The sequence below is a fragment of the Chiroxiphia lanceolata genome, chromosome 3, assembly GCF_009829145.1.
Source record: "Chiroxiphia lanceolata isolate bChiLan1 chromosome 3, bChiLan1.pri, whole genome shotgun sequence".
In the NCBI taxonomy this organism is placed as follows: domain Eukaryota; kingdom Metazoa; phylum Chordata; class Aves; order Passeriformes; family Pipridae; genus Chiroxiphia; species Chiroxiphia lanceolata.
In genome coordinates, this window is record NC_045639.1 from 55573224 (window position 1) to 55597319 (window position 24096).

A 24096-nucleotide genomic window follows, 5' to 3' on the forward strand; every position below is an offset into this window, starting at 1 on the left:
GTCAGGGGCTGTAGCTAGAGCATATTATTTTATATACTCAGATGCCTGTATAGACTGCTGTTGACATTGCCAGTCATTGCTCATTATCATTGATATTTGTTTTTGTTGCTAATAGCAAACATTGCAGGGAAAAAAAGCATCAACATATCCCTTTTATTGCTAACCAGTTCCAGGCCTGCTTTATCCTTCAGCTTTTGGCACCCTATTTCCACCAGGTCACATCTGTGCTCTGCTAGCAGTATGTCACCCATCTGGCGGAGGACAGGCTTTGCCCTGTGTATGGGGCAGTGTGGGCACCAGTGGCACTTGCTGGAAGCAGGGGGAAGTTTATTGTTGGCTTCAGTGCCAGTATGGTCAGGCCACAGACACAAATCTGCAAGTTCAGCATGCTATGTTTGAGATTTTCCTGTCCAAGTCTTCTGGCATGCTCCTCTGTGATGACTTTTGTAAGCCCTTGAGGAGCACACACCTTCTCCTGCTGCAGTGACCTGATCACTCCAGACAATGGTCAGCCAGGGCTCAGTGACGTGGCCAGGGCAAAAGAGCAGGAGAAGGGATGACTTGAGCTGTACTTTTCAGTGGGACCCTGTGCTTCCCTGGGGTGCTGCCCTGTCCAGCAGCACATGCAATCTGGGATGCCCACACTCTGCCTATCCTTGTCACATCACCTGGCATCTCACATGTGGGCATTCAAGGACACAGGGAAGCCTGAAAGAAAGTGCCCTGGGCAAAACACACGCTATGGTTGTGTGTTCATACTGGTCTTCACAAAATGAGAACAGCCAGGCTGGTTGGAGTATATTGTCACTTGAAGATCACTGAAGGTTTGTTGCCTCAGCATTACCAAGGTAGGGATTTTAGTCAGCTCTATTGTGTACAAATTAGATACGAGTCTCCAGTTCCTGATGCATTGTCTGTATACCCTGATCAAAGGTAGCCTCCATGCATTTCATAACCCATTCCCTGCAGGTGTAAACAGGGCAGCCTACAGGCTGTCTAAAGCATCTAACATATTAATGAACATATCTCCTGGTGCTCTGTGCCTTGGACACACAGACATACACTCCTGCATACATGGCTACAGCAAGTCCTCTGTATACAGTAAGTACTTTTTTTGTGGTCTTTCCCAGAGTACCATCACATGTAAATAGAGATATAAGGCTTATGACTGATTTCACAGTGTATACTAATAACTTATTTTCTGAAACAGACTAGCATCATCTGGAAAAGGGAATTTCTATGGGTGATCTCACTTTTAAAGCACAGTGCTAAATGGGAAAGAAGCAGAATGAAAACCAATCACACCGCTCCAGTTTAATAACAGGAAAGTATTTGCAATTAATTAGAAAATATGTGCTCTAAAATTCTGATTTGGGCATGATCTTTTCAAAATTAGACAGAAATTAGGCAGAACACTTGGAACTGCAAGGTCTAAAGGTAAAGAAACTACAAAGGCACTTCATGCTTTGTGTGTTTACCCTGCTTGTTTTATACATTATTTTTGAAAAGACATCATTGTATGCACCTGTTGGTCTTGTATGTCTATTGTTTTCACTTTGGCAAATATTAGTTGATGCATATTCTAGCCGACAGCAAGTTGAAAACCATAGGAGAGCTACTGATTGCTCCTGCCACGTTGCCATGAAGGTAGCAAGAAGGACTGTGACTGAATTTCTGAAGTTCTTATATGTTTTCATGTAGCCAGTGCCGTAGTCTTAACTACAAGAGCAAGGCTGAATTGTCCACAGTCCTTAAAAATATTTAATATTTATTTTCCAAATAGGTGGAAGAGAGAGTCAACAGCCATATTCGCTGGAGTGGTGAACCAAATTGCCTTGACTGGAACCATTACTCACTTGCACCTTTGATGGCAGCAGCCAGGTAAGAGAGCAAAGGAAGAGTGATTTTGCATGAACTGAGGGAGCGGGTCTGAGTGCATAGTTTTTCATTCTCAGAAATGATTATGCGTCCTTTTGTTACAACTGAAGTCAGCTCTTGCTGAAATCAGAAGCCTTTGTCTTTTGAGGCAGATTACGTGTTCTATCTTTACTTTGTCCACATACTTAGTTTGCCACTTCCCCTTCTCTTACACAATTTTTGCATTTAGTACCCAGGAAGCACACTTTTTGAACGAAATAAAGAGGAAAATGTGCTTGTAAAAATAGAAGAAATGGTGGGTGAGGGTTTTATATTTGAAATGTTTGGGGTTTTTTATTTACATTGCCCTAAAATTTAAGTTGGTGATTTCTGCTTGACCTTCTTGTCATTTCAAGTGCACCATTGACAATACTGTTCAAGGTTTAATTTTTCCTCTGGGTCTTGAACACTTGGGTACATAGAAATTGCTGACATTGTTATATACAATAACACCTAAGCTAGCTTAAAGTTAGTGGATGCCCAACAGCAGTCTTACTGTGGCATTGGTTAGTTCAGAAGACAGTTTATCTTGTCAAGAAAAGGTCTATTTTCAGGTACTGATTGCAGCTCCACGTTTATTTGGGTTGCTAGGTTGGACACGATTCACACTGACTTGGTCTCAAAAACTGTGCCTGTGTACACACAGTTACTTTTGTTGCTGTAGGAGACTTGAAGCACTGAGAACCTCCTTTTCTCTCATCTTCTCTGTACAGACACATCTTTGATGGTCAGAGAATTGTCGGCCTTCAGAATTTAATAAGATTAGCTTGAAATAGTGAAAAGTTAAGAAAAACATTGACACTTTTTTTAATTATTATTCAATATTTATCTGCAGCCATAAGAGCTAGGTATATAAGGAAGACACTGGAGATTCTCATGTGATATCATGACCACAGGAGAAGGTGTTCAAAGAAAACACAGAACATATATTGAGGTAACCCCTCCGAGGCTTTTCAGAATTATATGAATAATGTTGGACCTCTGTTTCATTCCATATATAAACTGAAGGAAAGAAGGGGTTAAATGGGCAGTTCCTTGAACTTTTGCTCAACCCTGGAACTGATCCCAAATATTCTGCAGACCAGGGTGGTGCTATATGGAATGTCTCTTCTTATGGGTCTCTCTCAAGATTCTTGCAATGGAAGTCATGTGTATCTGTGTTGTTCTTTCCCCTCTGCAGTCTCTTAGAGCCAAAAGAGGTATTTCCCCACAGCCTGGGATCAGAGGTGGGTGAAAGGGTGCAAATGGATGGCTGTCAGCAGGGCTGTTACCAACAAACATGTTGGCAAAAAAGGAGGCATCACCCCCGCCAGAGGTCCTGTGGAATTTCTGTTTAAAGTTCAGCAGGAAAACAAACTGTCCTCATACACCCCTGAGCTCTGTTGCCAGTTTGGAAAGCATTAACAGTGTGTGAAATTTATAAACAGGAGTAATGGAATACTGCTGCAATATGGAAACCTTGCCCTGACTCACCAGGCAGGATTTAAGTGGAAAACTGAGAAGTTTGGTACACAAGAGCATGGTGGCCATCCTCTGAAGTGGGGTTTTAACATAAATTTTTCAGGTTTCGTTAGCATGTAACTTAATGGTACTTGGGTGCATTGGGCATTATTGCTGTGGGTCTCTTGAACGCTGAGAACCCTCTCCAATAATGTGTCAACCAAATAATGGCATGCTTCACTTTTTGCTTGGAACTATTGAATTTTAGAATAGATGCTCTCAATTAACGGAGTTCAAACCAATGTTATTGTAACTATGAGAATATGTATCACTACCTCATGTGCTTAAGGATATTAAGGCAAGTACTTAATACTGGTAGTAAACACGCTGTGTGAGCTAATAAAATGCTCCCATTAAGAAAGTGAATCCTGTTATGCCTACTTCACAGGTGAAAGCTTGCAGTCTGATTCCACCACTAGATACAGAGTGGTAGGAAGGCAAATTTTCTCTGAAGACCAGAGCATGTAATGCTGCCAAACCAGCAGTCCCAGGCACCCTTCAGGGAATGATTCCTGCAGCTAAGCAAGATTGCACAAACTGTGGTGTGGAGGACTAGCTGCTTTATTTTGGCTGAGAATCCTTTGAAGATACTGGTCCTGATTTTCTACCACCTGAAACCTTTTGCTATTTATACCTGAGTAAAGTGAATGCCGAGCGAGCACAAAATGCCACTACCCTAGTGCTAAAGGAGCTGTTATCCACTTTGCCCAAATATAAATTACTATGCAAAGGGTGAAGCAAGTTCAAGGTCTCTCTTTTTGTTGTGACATTGCCCCTAGATCCTGCTGGTCCTTGCTCATAGTGTGAACAGGAGGAGGCTGTGTCTTCCTCCGGTTTTGAGCTCAAGATGTGCAACCTCGGGGGGAAGCGAGAGCACTCATTTCTGGTCCCACTATTAGCCAGAGAGAGGAAAAACATGTTCTCTCACGTCCCGGAGGAGGCCGAGCACGGTGGCGGGGACAAAAAATTCATTTGCCAGTTCCCTGACAACCTGGGGTAGGGGGAATGAGACTGGAAAACGTTCAGACGAGGCAGAAGCGGGCACTGCACCCTCCAGGTTTCCGGGCGCGAAGGGGCTGCACCGGCGGAACCGCGGAGGCTCTGGCGCTCCCCGGGGGGCGCGGGGACGGGGGAGCGCTGGCCGCGGGCCGGGGCCGAACTGGGCGTGGAAGGGAAAAGCCCGAGCCTGGCGCAGTTTCCGCCTGGCAGTCCTTGTGTCCCCTCGGGCAGCTGCGGCACCCTCCTGCTGGCGACGGGGTGCGCCTGCGGGGAGGTGTCCATCTTCCGAGTCTGTTTATTTCAGTGTCCCCACCTCCCCCCCCTCCAAACCCCAACAAAACCAACACCGAAAAGCCATAAAAATCAGCGCCCGCACAGCCACGGACGGCGCTGTGATAGCTGGCAGCGCATTGACATGAGGAAGGACATGGTCCTTGAGATCCTCTGGCACCGCGAACTACTGCCTTCAAACTAGAGCAGAGACAGATAAGGACATCGTGAAGGATAAATTTGGCGTTGTGTATTATAAAGCTGAATCCTTAAAAAAAACTGCATACTTTTGGCAGTATTTCATGTCTTGTAATAGAACCCATATATATTCAGGCGTATTTTAAGCAGAATATGGTGTACTGCAATTTCTGCTATCTAAGCAAATATCTTGGTAGAGTAATTTAAAAACAGAGCTGGTTTTTTTGTAGCCAGCATTGTATCAATTAAGTAACTATGCTGGCCTGTGGTAGGCATCCTGGGCTAGGGTCTGACAGCTGTCCTGAAGCCACTGAAGGAGCTGACCCAGCACAGGTTGAGGGCATCACTGTCTGGCTCTCCCTGGGCAGAGCTGCATGGAGATTGTGTGCTGCAATGCTTGCTGCTGCGAAAGGGACATTTTTAAAAAGCAAAAAATGCAAATAATTTTGAATTATAGGCAGTAGGAAAGCTTCTTTTTTATAATACGTAGATAAACCTCTATCTGTGTTTCATTTCTGTATAATTTCTGCAAGTAACCTACCTTTTGTTAGGTATAGGGGATCATAACAGCATGAACACTGAACCACTGAAACCCTCACTTGATGGGATTAATTTTATCTTACTTCCAATGCATGTATATACCTATTTGCATCTATGTTTTCCTCTGTCTAAAACTATCTTAAGGTTACAGATTCAAGGCTTACAGCTTCAATGAAGACATAGAATGAATAACAGCAATTTTAAATCTGCCAGTGACATATATGCAGAATTATTGTGACATGCTATACTGTAATAACCCAAAATTAAGTATTTCAAAATGCGGACAATACACTATACTATTATGTTGGTCTTTAAAAGTAGTCCTATGAACCTTGCTATGTTCTTATCAGAAATTTGAAGTCTGTCCATTTTTGAAAAATTATATAATATCTAGTGCCCTATGCAAATCTGTGTGAGTGGAGTCTTTTGCTCACTGATGCTTTGTTAAAAAAGTTCTCAGACTGCAAAGTTTCAGCCAGTTGGGAATCTCAGATCCACACTAGGAGTTACCTCCAGATGGCTTCACTTTCATTTGGTACCAAGCCTTCTAGCATCTTAGCGTTAGCATGTGATGTGTACTGGTGATGTGTACTGTTCCACTTGTTTTTGCCAGAATATATATAGGGCCAGAATATATACAGGGCATTGTATGGTAAGTTTTGACACATGGTGTAGCTCAAAGAAAAGATGAGAAGGAGAGTGTGGGGAGAGAAAAAGGTCAGGGAAAAGAGGAGGACAGGAAAGGAAGGGAATAAGAAAATGCAGCAAGAGGAGTTTATGTCAGTGTAATGAATTCAGTCTAACTGGCAAATACAATCTGACTGCAAGTTGTGGATTTCATTGAATTTGATCCAAGAAAGACACAGCTGAGAAATCTACAGGAAGCAATCTTTTCCTGGAAGTATGCAGCTCCAAACTGTACAAATTCTTCCACTGGTTGTAAAATGTCTGTCTGCCACTGAACCTGTGCCATTGGATACTTTGGAAGAGAAAATAGTGTATTGAGATAGTCAACTAAAGAATAACAAAAAACATAATCTACTAAACGTAGATTTTTGAAAGAAGAAAACCTATATAATTTGAAGTTGCCAGTGAAGCCCTAGTGATAAAGACAGTTAATCATTTCTGGTGCAGCTGTTTCCTGACATTTCTGCAAAATGTTGTGGAAAAATTAATGAAGGTTCGTTCAGTAATGGTTTCAAGCTTGGCTAGTGGAAAATATGACAGTATTTCCATCGTCAATTAAGAACAAGCAAGGCTTTTTTTTCCGTAGGGGAAGTGGTATGCAGTTTGTACTGCACAGGAAACTGTAGACTTGAGAGCAGCTGTGTGATAGTAACAGGTATGCAGAGAATATGGAGAAGGGCCCAGGCCCTCTTCTCTTGTCACATGTGCTTCAGTATAGTAGAACTAGCTCTGTTATATATTGGAAAAGACAGCTTACACTCTCTAGGATGTGCCACATTCTTCAAATGCCTGACTATGAAAATCAATGCCCTTCTTGTTCACTTCAGTAACAAAGCTTGCATCATAAGGTTTTCATTGCAATTTTATTTTATTATTGTGATGTCTCAAAAGACTAATTCCTTCAGGTGGAGAGCCACAGGGTTTTTTTAGCCCATCTCTGAAAATCAAGTTACTTGCAATTTGACTTTGTGTGTACGATTGTCGAAGCCATGGAACATGCCTTGGGGAGCACATGTGGTTGCTGTCCTGCCTGGGTGTGGAGCAGCAGTAGCCCTGCTGTAGCGACTAGTTGCTTTGTGGTTAGAGCTAGAGGGGAACCTGCTGGCCTCGTGTACAGTGTGGACATGGGCTCTGCATGTGTGCGAACTCAGTATCACATGTGTGTATGTAGTGCTGCAGATAGCCAAGAAAGCATGTGGTTTAGAAACATGATCATGTCCAGGGGGTGCATTCCCATCGCAGATCAGCATAGCTGAAGGTCAGTGTAGCAGCTGAGCAGTGGCCTTTGTCCACTCCTTCACCTTGTAGCCCTCAGGCCTTGGCAGGCAGCCAACTGCCAGCAGCCTCCTCAATGGCACCTTGGGGCTCCTGCTCCTTCTGCTCCTTCTGTAGCTCTGCTGTGCTTGAGCTCCTCCAGCTCAACTCAGTTTGAGGGATGCTGGATCCACTCTACTGTTGAATGGGCTGTATAGGACAGAAGGTAGCTGGGAAAGAGGCAGTGTCACTTATCAGAGTAAGTTGTAAATACCAGTCCCATACAGTCAGTAGAATGAACTTTTTTGCTCAAAGGAACCTAAATTTTGTTTTGTGTTAAAAATGCATTGTTGTAAAAATACAGACCTGATACAGAAATATTGCAAATCTCTGCAAATGTTTCGGTGAATGATTTAAGTGTTCAGTGCCTTTCTGGACTGTGAGGGGTTGTACAAGCCTGCTTACTGTAATAGTTTTTTTCTTCCTCTTGACATTCTGAGATACTTACAGCCCTACCATAAATATGATTTCCAGCCTGTTTACACAGTATGATGATTCATGTTAAAGTGGTTAATAGAACATGTATTATAACGAATGGTTTATGCTTTCCTAATATCACTGTAAAGGGGTCTTCCTTCTGCAAGTTTAGAAGACCCTTAGCAAGCTCACTAAAAATGTTTGTCTTACTCTCTGTAATTGTAGCTGTAGAGTGTGTAGTTCTTATTGACAGCTTTCACCCATTGTAAAACAATTAATAACAATGGAGTTATACCAATGATTTGTGACTATTCACATAATCACATAAAAGTCAGCCCCAAGTTCTCTTTCCCTGATGCAGGCTACTGTGAGGAACTTCATTTAAGGTTCTCCCAAGCCTGCAATCCCTAGTGCAGGCAAACCTGTTGCTGAAGTCAATTACCAGTGTCAGAACTATCAGAGCATTAGAGACAGCTCATATAAGAGCCTGTAATTAGTCTTGATTTGGGACATTAAAAAATAAATCCTTCAAGCATCACATCTATAACTGTATGACACTGCAGTCAATGTACTGTCATGCCTGTACTGGGACCGTGTGTGTGCTGCAAGGGTATGCATGGGAGTAAGGGAAAGATGAAGACTCTGCTCTTGCATTTTATCTGATGTGGGAAATCTGAGGGCGCTGGGTCAGACATGAGCTGCTTTTAAACTTCTCAGCATGAGGGCTGTGCCTACAGCTTCTTAGGAATTTCCCATAAAAACAATTTGTCAATTGAAAGCGGAATTTCCACAAGAACAAGTTTTCCACTGGAAAATCTCCATATTGCTATTTTTATTTTTTTTTCCCATGGAAATCTCTGAATGAAATACTTCCCTTTAAGTCACCTTACTCCATGAAGATCTTTGATTAGCTGAACTGAGCTAAAATGGTTTCAGTTGCCATTAAGTTGCATCTGTCTATTATCACTCTTGTCTCGGGGTGAATGGCAATACAAAAACTTTATGCTTAAGAAGTTTCTGTGGGCAGGTCACCTTGACAATCTTCACGTCCCACACTGTATTGCAGTCACTTGTGTGAAAAAGTCTACTAACTACTAAAAAAGCAATGTCAAAGTGAAACAAGTTCTAAAAGAGAGGCCCCAAACCCTGGGAAACCAGGGAACCCTTGCCCATTTGTGAACTTATATCTTTGCTGTTTAAACTCAGTTTCCCACATTTGTGTATCTTTTACTGGTCATTTAAAATGTCTAGGAGAGTTGTAAAACTCTTGGATTCCATTTAACATTAATGGGGAATAAAAAGTAAGTACATTTAAGTGACTATAAAATTGGCTAAGGTCACACGACAAGGTGAAGGACTGCCACACACATCTTGCTTCATTGTCTACCCTGACAGTCTCTACGAAGGGCAGCTGGATAATGGATGGGACATTACTGTAGATGCCTGGACACCTGGTGCTGAGCATATGGGAAGGGAGAGGAATGCTGATGACACCAAGGTGTTCATCGTGTCACACAGCGATCTCTTATGCATGAATGTTAAAACAGAATGAATACACATACCACTTTTACTATTTAAACTAACAGTTTGAATAGTTCACCAAGATTTGTAGTAGGTGCTGGGTTCTCTTTATCGTACTGTGTCTCCAGACTCTTATGAATCTTTTTGTGTTGCTATCTCTCACCAGTTCTTCATCCTGTTCTCATTTAGACATGCAGCCAGCTCTACTCACAGCACTAAACCTTTGGCTATATTGGGTGGTAACCAGCTGGCAGCTTTGATGATCATGACTGGTTGCATGTACAGAGTTCTAGTCCCTGCTGTCCCTGAGGGAAATGTCCTCTATGAGGAAATGGGCTGTACCAGAAAGTGCACTGCATGACAGTCAGTGCACCGGAGGAAGCTCACTATCTACATGAGCATGAAGGCAGGTGCAGATTTCTTCACCTGGTGGACACAGGGAGCAGCATGGTCAATGTCTGACTTTCCTTCAGGCAACCTCCTCTGTGCTTCTCAGAAAGGCATGGGAGTTGTGGTTAAATATTACAGTCTAATCTTTTACCTGCTAACAGACCAAAGAGGAGCTAAGTAACTTTAAGCCATTGGCTCCATTTTAAGTATCTCTTCCACGTGACAAAGGGCAGTTGACTCTCAGTCATATGTTCCAAATGAATGACTCAGAGTGAAAATCCTGGGCCACCCTTACCTACAGCAGAGCACAATGCCAGCACATCTAATGCATCCTGCTCTGTCCCTTATTCTACCCTTCTTGTAGGATTCTCTGTATTTCCCATTCCCTCTTACTCTGTCACTGGTTTGTTTTGACCATCATAATTTTCACTGAGTAGCTTGAATCAGATTTCTGAACGCTGAGTCTGAACCTTCTTCCTCCTGGTAGAAGTGATGGCTTATGGAGAACTTGCTTGACTGTGAAATCAGGAGGGGTTTTTGAGAGCTGCCTTAGCCATTAGCCCAGCCAGCATCACATTCTTACCAGATGGTGGTGGGACCCCTCCCCGCCTCAATCCCTTCTGCTTCCCCACTGCTCAGCTGCTTCAGTGGTGCTGAAGACAAAGGTGACAGATCTCAGTAGAAAGAAGAGGGGGCACATAAGGACTGGTCATTCTTTATTTAAATATGTCAACAGTTGCCTTTAGGACATACAGACATAAGCCACTGGCATTCAAGGAAACACCAAATAGGCTTTCAATGCTAGCAGCAAAGACTTAATTGTGCCAAAAAGCTGAATATGGTTTCAAAGATAACACAATGTGACTCCACCATTTTCACCTGTGTGCTGTGCTTTGGGGGAAAAAAATAAAGCCTACTGCATGTTTAATCCCCTATACTAAAAGGGAAGGTATTCCTCAGTTGTAATTGAAACTGGAGTTTTCATTCACCTGTTAGAATTTTAAGACTAACTGAAGGAAGGATCATAGCAATTATTCACACCATTTGGGAAGAAAGAAACAATTGGCAAAACCTACATTCGTGACAATCAGCTGTATTTCATGGTTGCATTGCAAAGGCTACAAATGGCCTCAGTTCTAAATTTAAGATAGGCAGAAATTGTTCTGTTTAGTGTGTCCTAAAATTATCCAGCACAGAAATACTTTGGGGAAGTGTAAAAATGAATTCTCAATTTTTCAAACGGCAGCTTAAAGGGGAAGGCATGCTGATGTGGAAGTATTGAATAAATACCATCTCAGTAACAATTTTACCAAATGTAGGGAAGAGTCATACACGTCATGTCCTTGTTGTAAGATTCGTGGAGAAAATACTCCCACTCAGATTGAAATTCACTGTAAACAGCTCTCTTGCTGTTAGAGTTGATGTACTTTTGAGGATGCAGTGGCTCTTAGAAGGAGTGGAGCATGTTGTGCAATAATGTGACCTTATGTTGCATAGACACTTCCAGTTTTGGAATGTGAAATGTCTGAAACTGGGAGTGGGTGGACAAGAGGTGGAGCCAGTCAGGAGCCTGGGTGACTGCGTTTCTGAGAAACTCTCTTCTGCTGGTGAGTATTGCTATTTTGCCTAGCGTACGACTAAAGCCCTGAATAGTGCTAAGTTGAACCACTAAACAATATCAAGTTTCAAATGGACATGGAGCTATAGGGTGATATTTTGGAAGTTAATTTTATAAAACCTAATTGAAAACAAGGCTGAATTCTTTCAGACCTGAAACCACAGCCTCCCAAAATGCGTCAGAGACTCTTGATGCTGCAGCGAGGTCAGCTTCCCTCCCCCCACTTTACCTGTGAGTCAGGACAACTCTATTAAAGGAAGCTTTTATTGGAGGCTCTTGGTAGAGAGGTAGACAACATGCAGTTGGTGAGGACACAGTGGGAAAGAGTTTGGATCCTGTGTCTACATAAATGGTCAGCAACAGGGAGAAGACCATTTTTTTCTGGAGAACAGAGGGATACTGAGGAAAGAGTAGTGTTTGAGCAAGAGGTAGGTTTGACTGATTTCACCTTCTCTCTAATTAAAACTTGGATTTAGAGTCCACTCAAGCTGTCATCGTATCCATTTCTCAAGTGGGACAAAGGCTAAGTCTCCTGTGGGTTTGATGCTTTCAGTGCTTGTCCACGGTTCCATCTGTACCTACTTTTGTGGAAAATCACAGAAAAATAATCTTACAGCAGCACAGTTCACTTGAAAAAATACCAAGGAGGAAACAGAAAGAGTTCGACAGGTGGGAATTTCAGAGGTGTGATCTTGATTTTCAGGCAAGGCAGACACCTTTTTAAATAGAAACATCCTGTGGGGTAGTCATCCACTTACTCTTTCCTTTGCTATAAATCTGGACCTGCTCATGGGTGGATCAACACTTAAAAATATCCGTGAGCAACGCTACCCCATTTATATTAGTGTGATTTAACTTTTTCCTTGTTGTTTTTTATTGCTGTTATTACCTGGACTGCTCTAGCAGAGTGTTAGCATGGATGAAATTCCTGTAACAAGCAGTATTTTGACAACTTGAATCTATGGTTTTAGATGTGTTCTTCTTTTAATGCTGGCAGGTGATCTGTGCTTCCTGGACTCACTGCTACTGGAAGAAAGGTGTCTTGCAGCAGCTCTGTGATTAAAAAGATGTTTCTAGAAATAATTTACAGTATCAGTACTTTTATTATTTCTATGTGAGATTGCTAGCCACAGGAAAGAGATCCTGGAAACCAGCTGTAGTCATTTAATTCATGACCTGATGAGCACCTTTGGTGAAAAGCAGAGCATGGTCCTGGTCATGCAAAGAGCTGACCTACTCGAGCCTTCAGCACAGTGGGTAGCTCTACATTTGAGTGATTTTCCTGAGAGCACTCCGTGTGGAGTTTTCTGCTATATTGAAAGCTTATGTTTTACTGGTTTGATCCACTTTCCATTTCACTTGTGGATTATTTCTATTAACTTTCCCACAAGCTGATTCAGACTGCATAAAAAGGGGGGGAGAGGAGATTTGAATTTGTATACACGGATGGTATATTTTATAAGCAACTTCATCAATGCTTTGTTCCTAGAAGTGTAAATAACCTTTTCTTTAAAAAATGAAAAACAACTGGATGCACTTGTGGAGTTCATCCAACCACCAGGCATTCATTAACAAACGCCCAGGCAAATGGACCTCTTTATGCAGATATGTTTGAGCCCATATGTGTATGTATTCGTATGTGGAGTTTGAGTTGTAGAAAATAGACTTGCTGAGGCAGGTATCTGCCCGAAGTTACATTTGTGTTTTCCATTCAGAAAATGTTTGGTCTAAAGATGGTTGTGGTGGAAAAAGAAATACATATTCTTAAAGCATAAAACAGGGCCATGATTTATCTGAGCTTTGTGATGAGGGAAGGAGCAGGTGGACAGACAAACCTGAGCACAGCAGTGTGGGCTCCCAGAAGGGGTGCAGAGCTGCCCCTAGCAAAGGATGTCCCTGGACATCTTGGCAGGACTAGCTGCCACATTCCCCTGTAGTGTGATTCATCAAATTGTTTCCCTGTTGCACAAGATGGAAGTTTGTTTCTTCTGCCATCTGCCTAGTTGCCTGCTGTCCAAACCTCCTCTGAGCAGTCGGTAGGAAATGTGGCTACCTTTGACCACCACTGGCCTTTTTCTGGCCTTCCTCTGCCCTTTGCTCTTTCTGGCGAGGTCCTGATGCAGGCAGGCTCCAGGATAGCAGCGTAACTGCCAGCATCTTCCAGCTACCATGTGAAACTGCAATTTGGTTCACATCAGTTCCGTTCTTCCTACTTTTTTTTTCTAAGCAAGTTTATATAGAATATAGAAGTTCAAATCCTATGTTAAGATTAAAGTTGACATGCTTGAACAGATCAAGGAGAAGAGTGAATTGTTACCCTGAAGAAAGCTATGAAGAAAAATACCAGACTGGTAGCTTTTTTGCTTTTAAGTTTTGCTGATCAGAAGTCAGAGGCTGAATTTTGGATCAAACATCCACAGCAGTTTTGCAATCAAATACTCCCAGCTTATGAAGATGCATACAACAGCTCCTCCAGCTTGCTCTAATGAACCGGCAGCTCTTTGTTGATGCTAGCAGAGCAATTAGGCTCCTTGTTATGCAGTTGCATCGGAGCAATGTGGTTTATTTTACTCACTGATCCACAATTAAAATGGCATTTTCATCTCACACTTAGGGGTTGAGAAAAAGCTTTTGAAGGTCTTCATTCCTCTGATGATGAGCTTGGTAGAGGAACAAAATCATATAAGGGTTTTTTTGTTGCAGCAGTTGGGTCGTGACTGAGACAGTTGGCTACTTCATTATAGCAAACACGTAGGTGGCCTTTCTCGTGTTTTGAGATCCAAGAGAGGAGCTGTCACTTGACTGACACCTTTGAGGGGAGCGGAGTCTTTACAGAAGAAGGGTCAGGTCAGCTGTGCCATATGCAACATGCACTGACAGTGAGCCCTTTCCTCTCAGCTGCTTTAAAGTTAGATTCCATCTTTCTGGCAGAATCAGATCCAGGTGGTGAGATTGCCCTGAGTTCGAACAACTTAAAATGTCTGTAATTTTTTGCTCTTGCTTGATTATGGTATTTATAGCTCATTTTTACCTGTGCTTTCTCTTCAGTGTAACAGTTACTAGCAGACTTCTTTGCTGTAATGGTTCTTCTGCTCTGAGGAAAAGGTTGAATGTAATTTGGAGGATGATTAGGGTGAGATCACCACTTGAAACTCGAGTCAAGTTAATGATGAAACCTGAGTTTTGTTAATAATACATTGTAATTATTACTGCCCACAGGTCAGATATCTCATATTTCTCATCTTTTTAGCTTGAGGATCCTAGTTACAGTGATCTGTTCAACTTCTCTGCTGTTCCACCCCTTGCTCAAGTCTGCAAAAGGAAGGTACCTGTTCTCCACCAAATTTCCGCATGAGCTGTCCCAGGTAGAGCAGTGTCTCTGTGGATATTGGTGCATTACACAGGCTGGAGTGCAAAGGGGCTGAGAGGAGGATACGTGATCAACAGATGAAGCAGCAGAACGTTAATAATAAAAGACACCTAATTGGACCTGCCCTTTTGCCCAGCAGTGAGGGCATATGTCAATGAGCAGCAGGCACCAGGCCCCTGACGACCTACTCCCACCTCCTACAGGCCTTTGTGAGGGAAAAATTGCATTATGATCTGAGCTGCTTGCCGGCTGCAATTGCCAATAAAGCACTAATCCTAACCCTTCACAGACTGCATCTATTGCTTGCACCTCAGAGATGTGAGGCCAGATTGGAGAGGTGACATAAATCATGGTGTGCATTACGTGTCGGTGAGTGGGAGGGGAGTGCACACGGGGGAAACTGACACCACGCAGGGGCGGGAGGGAGAAGGCTGTGGCAGGAAAAGCGACCTGTGGCAGGATGTAGGAAGATGTGAGATAGTGCAGCCCCTCTTTACTTAGCACCATATCTTCTTACTGCCTCCCATGTCGCAGCCTCCCATGCTGTCCTGCCTGCTGCTTCCATTTACCCGTGGTGGGGTGCTCCTACCCAGGGTGTGAAATTGGTGATGCTGCAACCAACTGTAGACTTTTATTTTGTGGAAAATGCCATTGTGGAACTGCTGTCCCACCTGAGGTGCAGGAAGCCACTACGTCTGGTCTCCCACCCCACCTGTGCCATTGTTTGTGAAGGCACAAGTTAGGGACTTGCATTAGGACAAGAGGATATGGTCTTAAGTTTCACAAGGGGAGGTTTAGTTTGGATATTAGGGAAACTTTCTTCATGGAGAGGGTGGTCAAGCATTGGAACAGGCTGTCCAGGGAAGTGGCTGAGTCACCATCCCAGGAGGTATTTAAAAGACTTGTAGATGTGGCACTTAGGGACATGGTTTAGTGGTGGACTTGGCAGTGTTAAATTAATGGTTGGGCTTAATGATCTTAGAGGTCTTTTTCAAGCTAAAAGATTCTGTGATTCTACATTTGAATAAGTTTCCAACACCCATAGTTTAAACACTGGCCAAAGGAGAAAGCCTATAGTGGGAACTTACAAAAAGCGGAGTTAACCACCCTGTTTTGTTTAACTTCTTCTCATTATCTTGCCTGTATTGTGACCAAGTGTTGTTTGGACACTGAAATTTTGTGTACCCTTGAAACCCCCATTCCAGCAGATACTCATTGTGGTTCGGGCAGCAGAGAGGGCAAGAAGTGAAATGGCAGCACTGGAGCACCCAGGGAAGGAGGGAGATGGCACTGAACAGGGCTGGGCTGGATGTGGTCATGCAGTCTCTTGCCCTGCTCTGCCATATGTGACTGTCCTTTCCTGCCCTGTCTGCTAGCTGTGCCACTGCACAGTGAAGCCACCAGGGGATGGATCTGATTTTCTTTCCCTGGAATTATTTCAAGTCAGACCTTTTCTTGGTTTTAAATTTAATTTGTGCACAGCTAAAACTCTCCTGTGGAGGCACTGAAAGGTGGAAGACCCATGTGCGTGTAGAGGAGCTGAAGTTGCCCCTCTCAGTTGAAGCCCCTCTGGGATGGTGGGGCAGTGCTGCCATTGCCCCCAGCCTGTTGGGAGCCAGGAGAGGCTGCCAGGCTTTGCCTGTCACATATAACCAGCCCTACAGTGCAGAGCTTTGGGGAAAAGGTACACAATTTTGGAAAATACCATGTAATAACCAGTGTTTTTTTCACTGTAGGGTGAAGGTAATTTTTCATTTTTCTAATACACTTTCCTGCTGTTTTTTAAATCTAATCTTCTCCTTTGTACATGTTTCTTTAAATAGGTGAAATCTTAAAAAGACAGGTAATATATTACTGTTACTTAAACAGAATTTCTGCTCCAAGTCTGAGTGGGGGGATAGACTGAGGTTCTGATCACTACACTTTTAACTTTATAACTTAAGAACTCCACAGTGGTTGAGGGTATGTGGTCCTGTCTCCTATTAACTTTATGAAAATGTACTGCCAGAGTATGGCCTAAAGTATTTAAGCCTACTAATAATTATTTTTACATTCATATTTCCTCTAATATAATAACATTTACTCTTCATTTCAGATGAAAATTAAATTGTCTGAAGAATAGTATCATCAACTGATTTGTCTTGCATCACCGTGTTTATCTATTCTAGTAAAAAAATCAGTGATTATTAAATTTACTGCTAAGGCATAGGATGAAAAGACAAAACTATGATGCTGAACAAGGGTGCTTGCAGCAATGGGAATTAATCACAGCGTATCAAGAAAAGAGCATGCTCTCAATTTCCCACTTGAGTTAATGTTAAAAATTTAATCTTATTAACTTCAATTACTTTTTGTTTAATTTTCAAATCAGACAAAAATAAAAACTGTAATGTCAGAATAGTCATTTGGATTGAATCTTGCATGTGAAGTTGGCAATGTCGTAAACAAGAGAAAAGGTCTGGTATAAACCCATGCATTTTTGTTTAACCCTGGCCCCAGCATGACTGATGGGAGGTATTTGGAGCCACGCAGGAAGGCTGCATATTAATGAAACAAACCCCTCATGGGAGCGTTGGCCAAAGGAGTCATGATATTGAATAGAGAAACCATAATTGTGGAAAAGACCATTTTCTTGAACAGCTCGCACAGAGCACTAGAAAGCATGAGAAGGTTGGCATGTGTGTTGCTTCCAGTGATGGTATTGCAGTCACAGGCTTTAAAAGGTTGCAGATGTTCTGAAGGGGGTCATGAGGACCATCCTTGCCTTCCCTTTGGGGATTGGGGAGTGAAATGCATAGCCTGCAGAAGCACAGAGTCACCCTGGAAAGAGTGTTTGCTGAACATCTCTGAACGTCCCTGCTGAGCGTAGCTGTGGTTGGTCTGTTGCGGTCAAACCCATGGGAGCTTCAGGGCTCCTGACACCGTGGGGCAGAGTGGGCAGTGGGCTCACAGGATGGTCAGTGTGTTGCCCTGAGCAAGGCTGGCCAGTGCTGGCAGTAGGCTGGGACTCAGTGCAAGGACTTCCAGTCCCTATGCAAGGGGCAACCCCTTGGCTTCAGCCTTACATGGAAGTAAGTCATGTTTACACCCTTCGTGAAAGTTCCTTTGTGCCTGTGAAGGGCTGTAAACCAGCCTCAGGGCAGGTGGGATGTGAAGGACTGGGCTCTGAGTGCCACTGTGTTTCACTGCCCCACAGACCCCTGTGCCTGCCTCTGGACAGTGGGGTGGGGGTGTAGGACCTACCCTCCTGCCTTTGCCTCATTCCTGGACCCTGGAGAAGTTTGCCTGTACAGCTCTAGTTTTGCCTCTGAATCAATTTCCTAGTCTGATGGACTGTATTAGGATGTCTTAACAGAAAACTTCCAACTATTTGTTATGGTATGTCAGGATGCAAAACCCACGTGGAAGATCTACCGGGTCTTTGCACGTGTAATCTTGTCATAATCTCAGTGAAAAGGGGATGATTTCAAAATATGACTTTTCCCCCTTCGTGTTCTCAAGTTTCTCAAGTTATGTTTAGAAACAGGAAACTGTTTTGCATAAAGGTAAGATTGTCTTTTTAACAAGAAAAGTTGGTGTTAGACAGGCTAAATATACCCACACAGTCATAGGCAGTGGGTAGTCCTGGCTATTTTTAGGCTTTATTTTTGCCTGTCTTTATTTATTTATTTTTTTTAGTGGCACCTCCACTGTATCTTCAGCTCTCAGTGAGGCACCGCTTCCTGCGCTGGTATGAAACTGGCAATTACAGGAGGAGTCAGCCTTGTCAGGTGTCATTTATCAGGCATTGCAGAGGGCTGGTTTCAGCAAAGAAAGAACAAAGCTTAATAAAAAGAGAGAGAGGGAGAAGCATTCTCTTAATAATTTGCCCTTTGCAATAACAGACCCTTATCAGATCACCCACGCTCATCTGGCTGCTGACGCTGTACTTGCTTCATTAGTATGAGCTATTTTTACACCTTTTGTGTCTTTTGAGGAACTGAGTGGGCCTGCTGTCTTGGAGTGATTCACCATCTCCAGGCGAACACGGTGTCCTCAAACCCTGTCAGGGAGGGAGGAAGGGAAAAGTAGGGGGAAGAGTTCAGTTGAACAAGCAAGTCTTAGGTGGTCTGAGTGCTAAAACATTGCACTCTAGTCCTAAGGAAAATAGTCTACGTGCTTTTGGTTTGCAATGTAGCTTTTCAGATTGTTAGGAGCTATCCTAAGGAACATTTAGTAATCAGTTAGTTTAAGTGTAGCTTAGCAAACATGAAGCCCTGTGTGCTTGTGCTATACTGTATGTGTTCGTTTCCCTGTCTGTAAAGGGGATACTGGGCACTGGACTAGGGAATGTTGGGGAGTTGATCTTTAAAGCTCCCTTCCAACCCAAACTATTCTATGGTAGTATGTTGGTGATGCTTTCTTGTACTGTATAAGTGTCATTGCTGTATCACAAGCACCCAAGAGACTTTTGGGTCAGATTGTTAGCTGATTTCACTTCCACTTCTGATAATGGAAAGAAAACTAAACTTGGTGCAAAGAGCCAGGCAGGATGCAGGAGGAGAACCCTGTATGAAGTTGTCTGTTTTTCAAAGCTGACCATCAGTTGCTTTTCCTTTTGATGGACCATCAGTCCTGAAAATGTCCTCTTAGAGCCTTCTGAGCTCTCTTCTGGTGGTTGAAAGTATGATTTTTGCTGTTCTTACTTCAGCTTTTCCTGGGCAGGAGTGATTTGGTGTCCAGTCCTACCACTTACTAAGTACTGGATAATGGTTTCTTATTGCAGGTTTCTTTGGAGTAGTTTCAGAAGTTAGTCTGATGTGGGATACCTGTATGAAACTTTAAGGTACTGTAATGATGCACCCTGGTCTAATGTTGTCTGATATAAAGTATAATGAAACCTGAACAGTGTCTTTCCCCAAAAAATAAAACTTACTTAGTGGTAGCCTGGCTGGTCCCTCAAATATCAACAATCTTGTGGAATGACATTTTATATATGGTTTCAGGCATTTTTGTAGACCTTCATCTCTTCAGAAGTGTTTGCTCAGGAGAGTGATGCTCATCTTAATGAACACAGTTGATTTATGTATTATAGAAAGAAACCTAAGTGAAAAGAATGAAATTTCATATATACCTACAAAATGCAGCAGAAAGCATATGCACATTTTGCTGAATTTTTTAAGAGGTATTCTGATTCAACTGAATATTATACATACTGACTTTCAGTGTTTCATACAGTAAAAAAGAACTAAGTACTGTAAAATATGGCCAGAATAATTTTAAAGAGCTTTTTTTTTTTTCATTTTTTCTCCTGCTAGGCATCCTGAGGGTTGTAAAGAAAGCAGCATCCTTAAATATGCAGTCTAATTGATGTATCTTATATTGCCACTGTAGTGATCAGAATCTTTAGGCAGCGCTAATGACTGGATTTGCTACAGCAAAATGCCTGTGTTGAGTCATTAGTCTGACTTAAACATTTTGGCTGTGAATAGTGACTGTTGTGACATCTGGGAAATATATAGGATTTAGGGCTTACTAGTTGATCTCAGCTGAACTCTTAAAAAGTATTCAGGATGGATTGAAGTGAAACTGCTGTGAAGACTTACTGTACTTTGGGTGCAAAAAGTGGGAAAAAAAATGGTAAGAGCATGCTACTGGTGTTTAACATGTGTCTGTTTTTGTTTTGAGCTGTGATGACTGCAGGGCTTAGTAAAGAATGACAGATTTTAAAATAAGCTCGTATAATAATTGGTGTGAGTGAAAAACAAAAGGAAGCTCAGATACTATAAATGTCTTCCTATGTAATTCTTCCCAGGGTAAGGGCGTCTGTCAGAGGCAGTGCATTTGCTCATTCAAAAAAGTGTTTGAAAGACACAGATATTTTCATGTGAGATGCAAGTGGTTTCTTCTGACATGGTGTGAAAGGAGGCATGGCTGTTCGCAAAATCTGCTGCAGTTGCATAATTAGGATTGTGTAACTTTTAAACTATAAAAACACTCACTTCCCAGAAAATTCAGTGATATTTTCCCTCTGAGGTGAAAATGCTAGGCAAAGGCCTGATATTTGCCTACTATTTCCTTTTGGCACAAGAATAATAGTTACTTTGTACCTAAAAATGTTGCAATATTTACACAAATTTTGATTTTATTTTTTTCTGGGAAAACATGGGGGAAAGCTGTATGATATCTAAATAGAGATTTGCTAGTACAGCTGTCTTCTTCCCAATGGCTGCACAAGGTTGCAGTTCTAGTGTGAAAACGAAGAGGCATTTCAGCCTCTGCTCATCATTTCAGTTAGGAAAATTGTTATATCTGACAAATTCAGCAGTTTGAACTCTCCAGTGAAAACATTCTTACCCTTCTTGCTGTATATGATGTTTTATAAGTCTAGAAATTACTAGAAACCACTTCCACAGAGGAATCTTGCTCTTTACATACACTTTATCCTTTGCAAGTGCTTCTAAATTCTTAGTTTACTTAATCTGTCCTTTATTAGGTGTGAAATTTCCCTTTTCAATTAACACGTTTCTTTGTGTTGAATTGAGAAAAAATTCTTTGATCTCAGTAATTTTCAACATTTCTTGCAAATGCACAACTTTCATTGCAATCCCATAGCATCATTGGTTAGTGTCTGAGCCTTTGCTTTTCAGAGATTTTATGTATTTAGCCCTTTTGGGGGCTACATGACATCTGTTCGTTTACATGATAAGACTTTGGGGCCAACAGCAGGGCCAAAGCTCCTTTTCTGTGGCAGGTGTGCAAAAAAAAGTAATCCAACAAACAGTGATTGGAAACTGTTTGACACTTCTACGGGGTTTGGCACAGTATCCTTATGTTCAATTGCTGTGGCTCAGAAGAAAGTGAGATTGAGTTGAGCATCTGCTGATGAAGACAGTAGCCCAAGAATTAAGAGCTCATTTGTATCGCAGCACTGTTTTGGATACTCCTGTACATTGTTAATGTGTATTTAGTAAATACTGTTATTTCTGAAGTCGCCCTTGAGAAACGCTCATTCTAGCTTCAGCCATCAAAATGGTGTTTAAAAAGGACCTCAGTGGTGGGCATTTGTTTCTGACTCAGCAGAAACTGTTCTCTGCATGAGAGCTGTTCTCACTCTCGTAAGTCACTGTGTACTGCGATTCAAAAGAAAATGGGGGGGAGGGAGCCAAACAACTGTGGCATTTTTGTTGCCTTCTGAAATTTTAATAACACTGCCTGTCAGATCTGCCATTGCTCTGCTATCATGTCTTAAGGTCCACATGGGAAATTATTGGTATTTTATTAAACTGTTTTCAATTTTTTAACTTGTTCCCCAAGGAAATAAGTAGCAGTGTGAGAAGATTAACAGTTTATATAGTTCTCTTGTTTAGTTTCATATCTGAATAATCCCAGTCCTTTGCTTTTGTATAGAAACAGATTCAGGATGTCCATGTCAGAAGACAGTTAGAACAGGTCGATTTTGTGTTATCTGACATGCTTGAGCACCTCCATCAGACTCTTAAGGTGCACAGCAAGATTAGGCAATGAGAAACAAAATATTTACCTGATCCGTTAAAAGCAGTGGGATCAGGGGGATCAATTAACTGCTAATTGACTGTCAAGATTGTTTAACTTGTGAGCTGTTTTGGCATCTCTTTAATAGCAGGTTTTGTTCAATCTAAGGAGAAGAACTGTGATTTGTTTTCAAATATCTACCCATAAAGGAAGTGTTTAAGATGAATTTGGCTCCTTTGTAGTTTTTTCTCTCTGTTTTTGTTCTTTTAGTAGTCATCCTATGGAAATAAGTGTTCAGTTGGACTTTGGCAATGTGAAAGCTTTTTTTATACATTTTTTTTTCCATCTGGTAGTACAGTATGTACATTGTGTGTGATGCTGAAGCAGGAATTAGTGATGTACTTTAAGTGAGCAATCCTTGTCATTATGGTGAAAAGGTCAATGTTATAGCATTTTTGCTCTAGACTTCTTCTATGCCTTCTTCAAATACACTCGAGTTGAAGGTTTTCTGGGGGTGCTATTTTTCTATAGAAAGTGGCAATTTAATATTATATTTGAGATACTTAACATAGCAAAAAACAGAGTGTTTTGCTGCAGCTGTGCTCTAAGCATTTATGATACAAAGTAGCATCATTGCCCATGTTTTCTTACTACTGTGTAGTTGAACATTTATTGCAATATATGTTATGACTTTCTTTGTAGACATCTTAGAGGTGTTGGATTAGTTGGAGTATTTTCACCTTGTAGCAGATAACTTAGATATTTAGCACCTAGGATGTAAAAGCCTAAACCTAAGTGGTCTGATTCTCTTTGCTTTTATTAGGAATGAATCTGGAATTATGTCCTTGGAGTTGCAACTCATTGCTTCAGATTTATATATACCAGGATAGTGTAGAGCAGAATTTGGCCCTCCTTCTTGCTGTTGGAATAATCTGTCTCCGTTTAGTCTCTCTGAGTCAAATCTCCTATCTATTCAAAGCTCCTTGAAGTCAAATGAGAGGCTCTTGTTTCATGCCTGATTTTTCTGTAAGGGTCGGTGTGTGCCTGACCCCTGACTCAGTAGAATCACGTTCAGAGTCTTGCTCTTCTTCACAGCAAGTACACATAGACATTTATATAAATGTCTGAAGCAGGTATAAGATCCTACAGTTCAGGTTATCAGGTGTTTAGAGTACAACAGATTTGATTATTTATTTGTTTTCTTCATTGGTTTCAGTGTGCTTTTAAACAGACAGATTCCAGTTTTTTCTTCAACATACTCTGATAATAGTTTGAATTATCTGAATTTACAAGATTAAGGTGAATTTGGTAAAGGCTTAAAATTAGTGAAATGCCCTACTACAATAATCTAAAATTTGTTAGGTGCCATTTCTCAATGGCTGAGATTTTAAAACAGTTCTTAAAGTATAATACAAATTTAGTGCAAGCACTGAAATAGGAATTGCACAAATCAAAATGCCAGGTTTTATACCACTTCTAGTTGTACATGCACAGAACCTGTCCCTTGAAACTGGCAACTACCAAGGACACAAACATGTGTGCATAGAAACCTTAGAGTAAAAGCCTGAAGTTGGTGTTTGGTCACAGTGAGGTTGCAGTCTACCCTTGATGCATCTATAACTGGATCCTCTCAGTCCCCATAGTTCCTGGCTTCCTAGGGAATCCTTGTGTGCACAAAATAGCAATGAAGAACAGATCCTGCCCTGTAGCCTCTCCTTAAGCATGCCTAGTACAGTTTGTCTGGTCACTGTGTACTGTGTTTACTCACTGGGCAGTGTTTAGTTTTGTATTGGATAGTACTTTTAAATGACATTTTAAAAAGTACATTGTAATAATTAGTACAGCTGCCCAAATAAAATAATAAAAAAAAAACCAACAAAAA

The 24096-nt window shown here is 41.8% G+C and overlaps 1 protein-coding gene across 9 annotated transcripts in view; it reads left to right on the plus strand.

The window, feature by feature from the left end:
- The window catches only part of HIVEP2 (HIVEP zinc finger 2), a 138333-nt gene that overhangs the window by 84659 nt on the left and 29578 nt on the right, over positions 1 to 24096 (plus strand). For 7 of the 9 annotated variants that reach the window (XM_032681477.1, XM_032681485.1, XM_032681480.1 and 4 more), the window contains one exon: positions 1784 to 1881. The exons of 1 other annotated variant lie outside the window; for it this stretch is intronic. The gene's annotated coding sequence lies outside the window, so the exon portion shown is untranslated. Of the gene's footprint in view, positions 1 to 1783; positions 1882 to 2752; positions 2852 to 24096 lie in introns of all 9 variants that reach the window. One more of the 9 variants, XM_032681478.1, reaches the window with a different exon arrangement.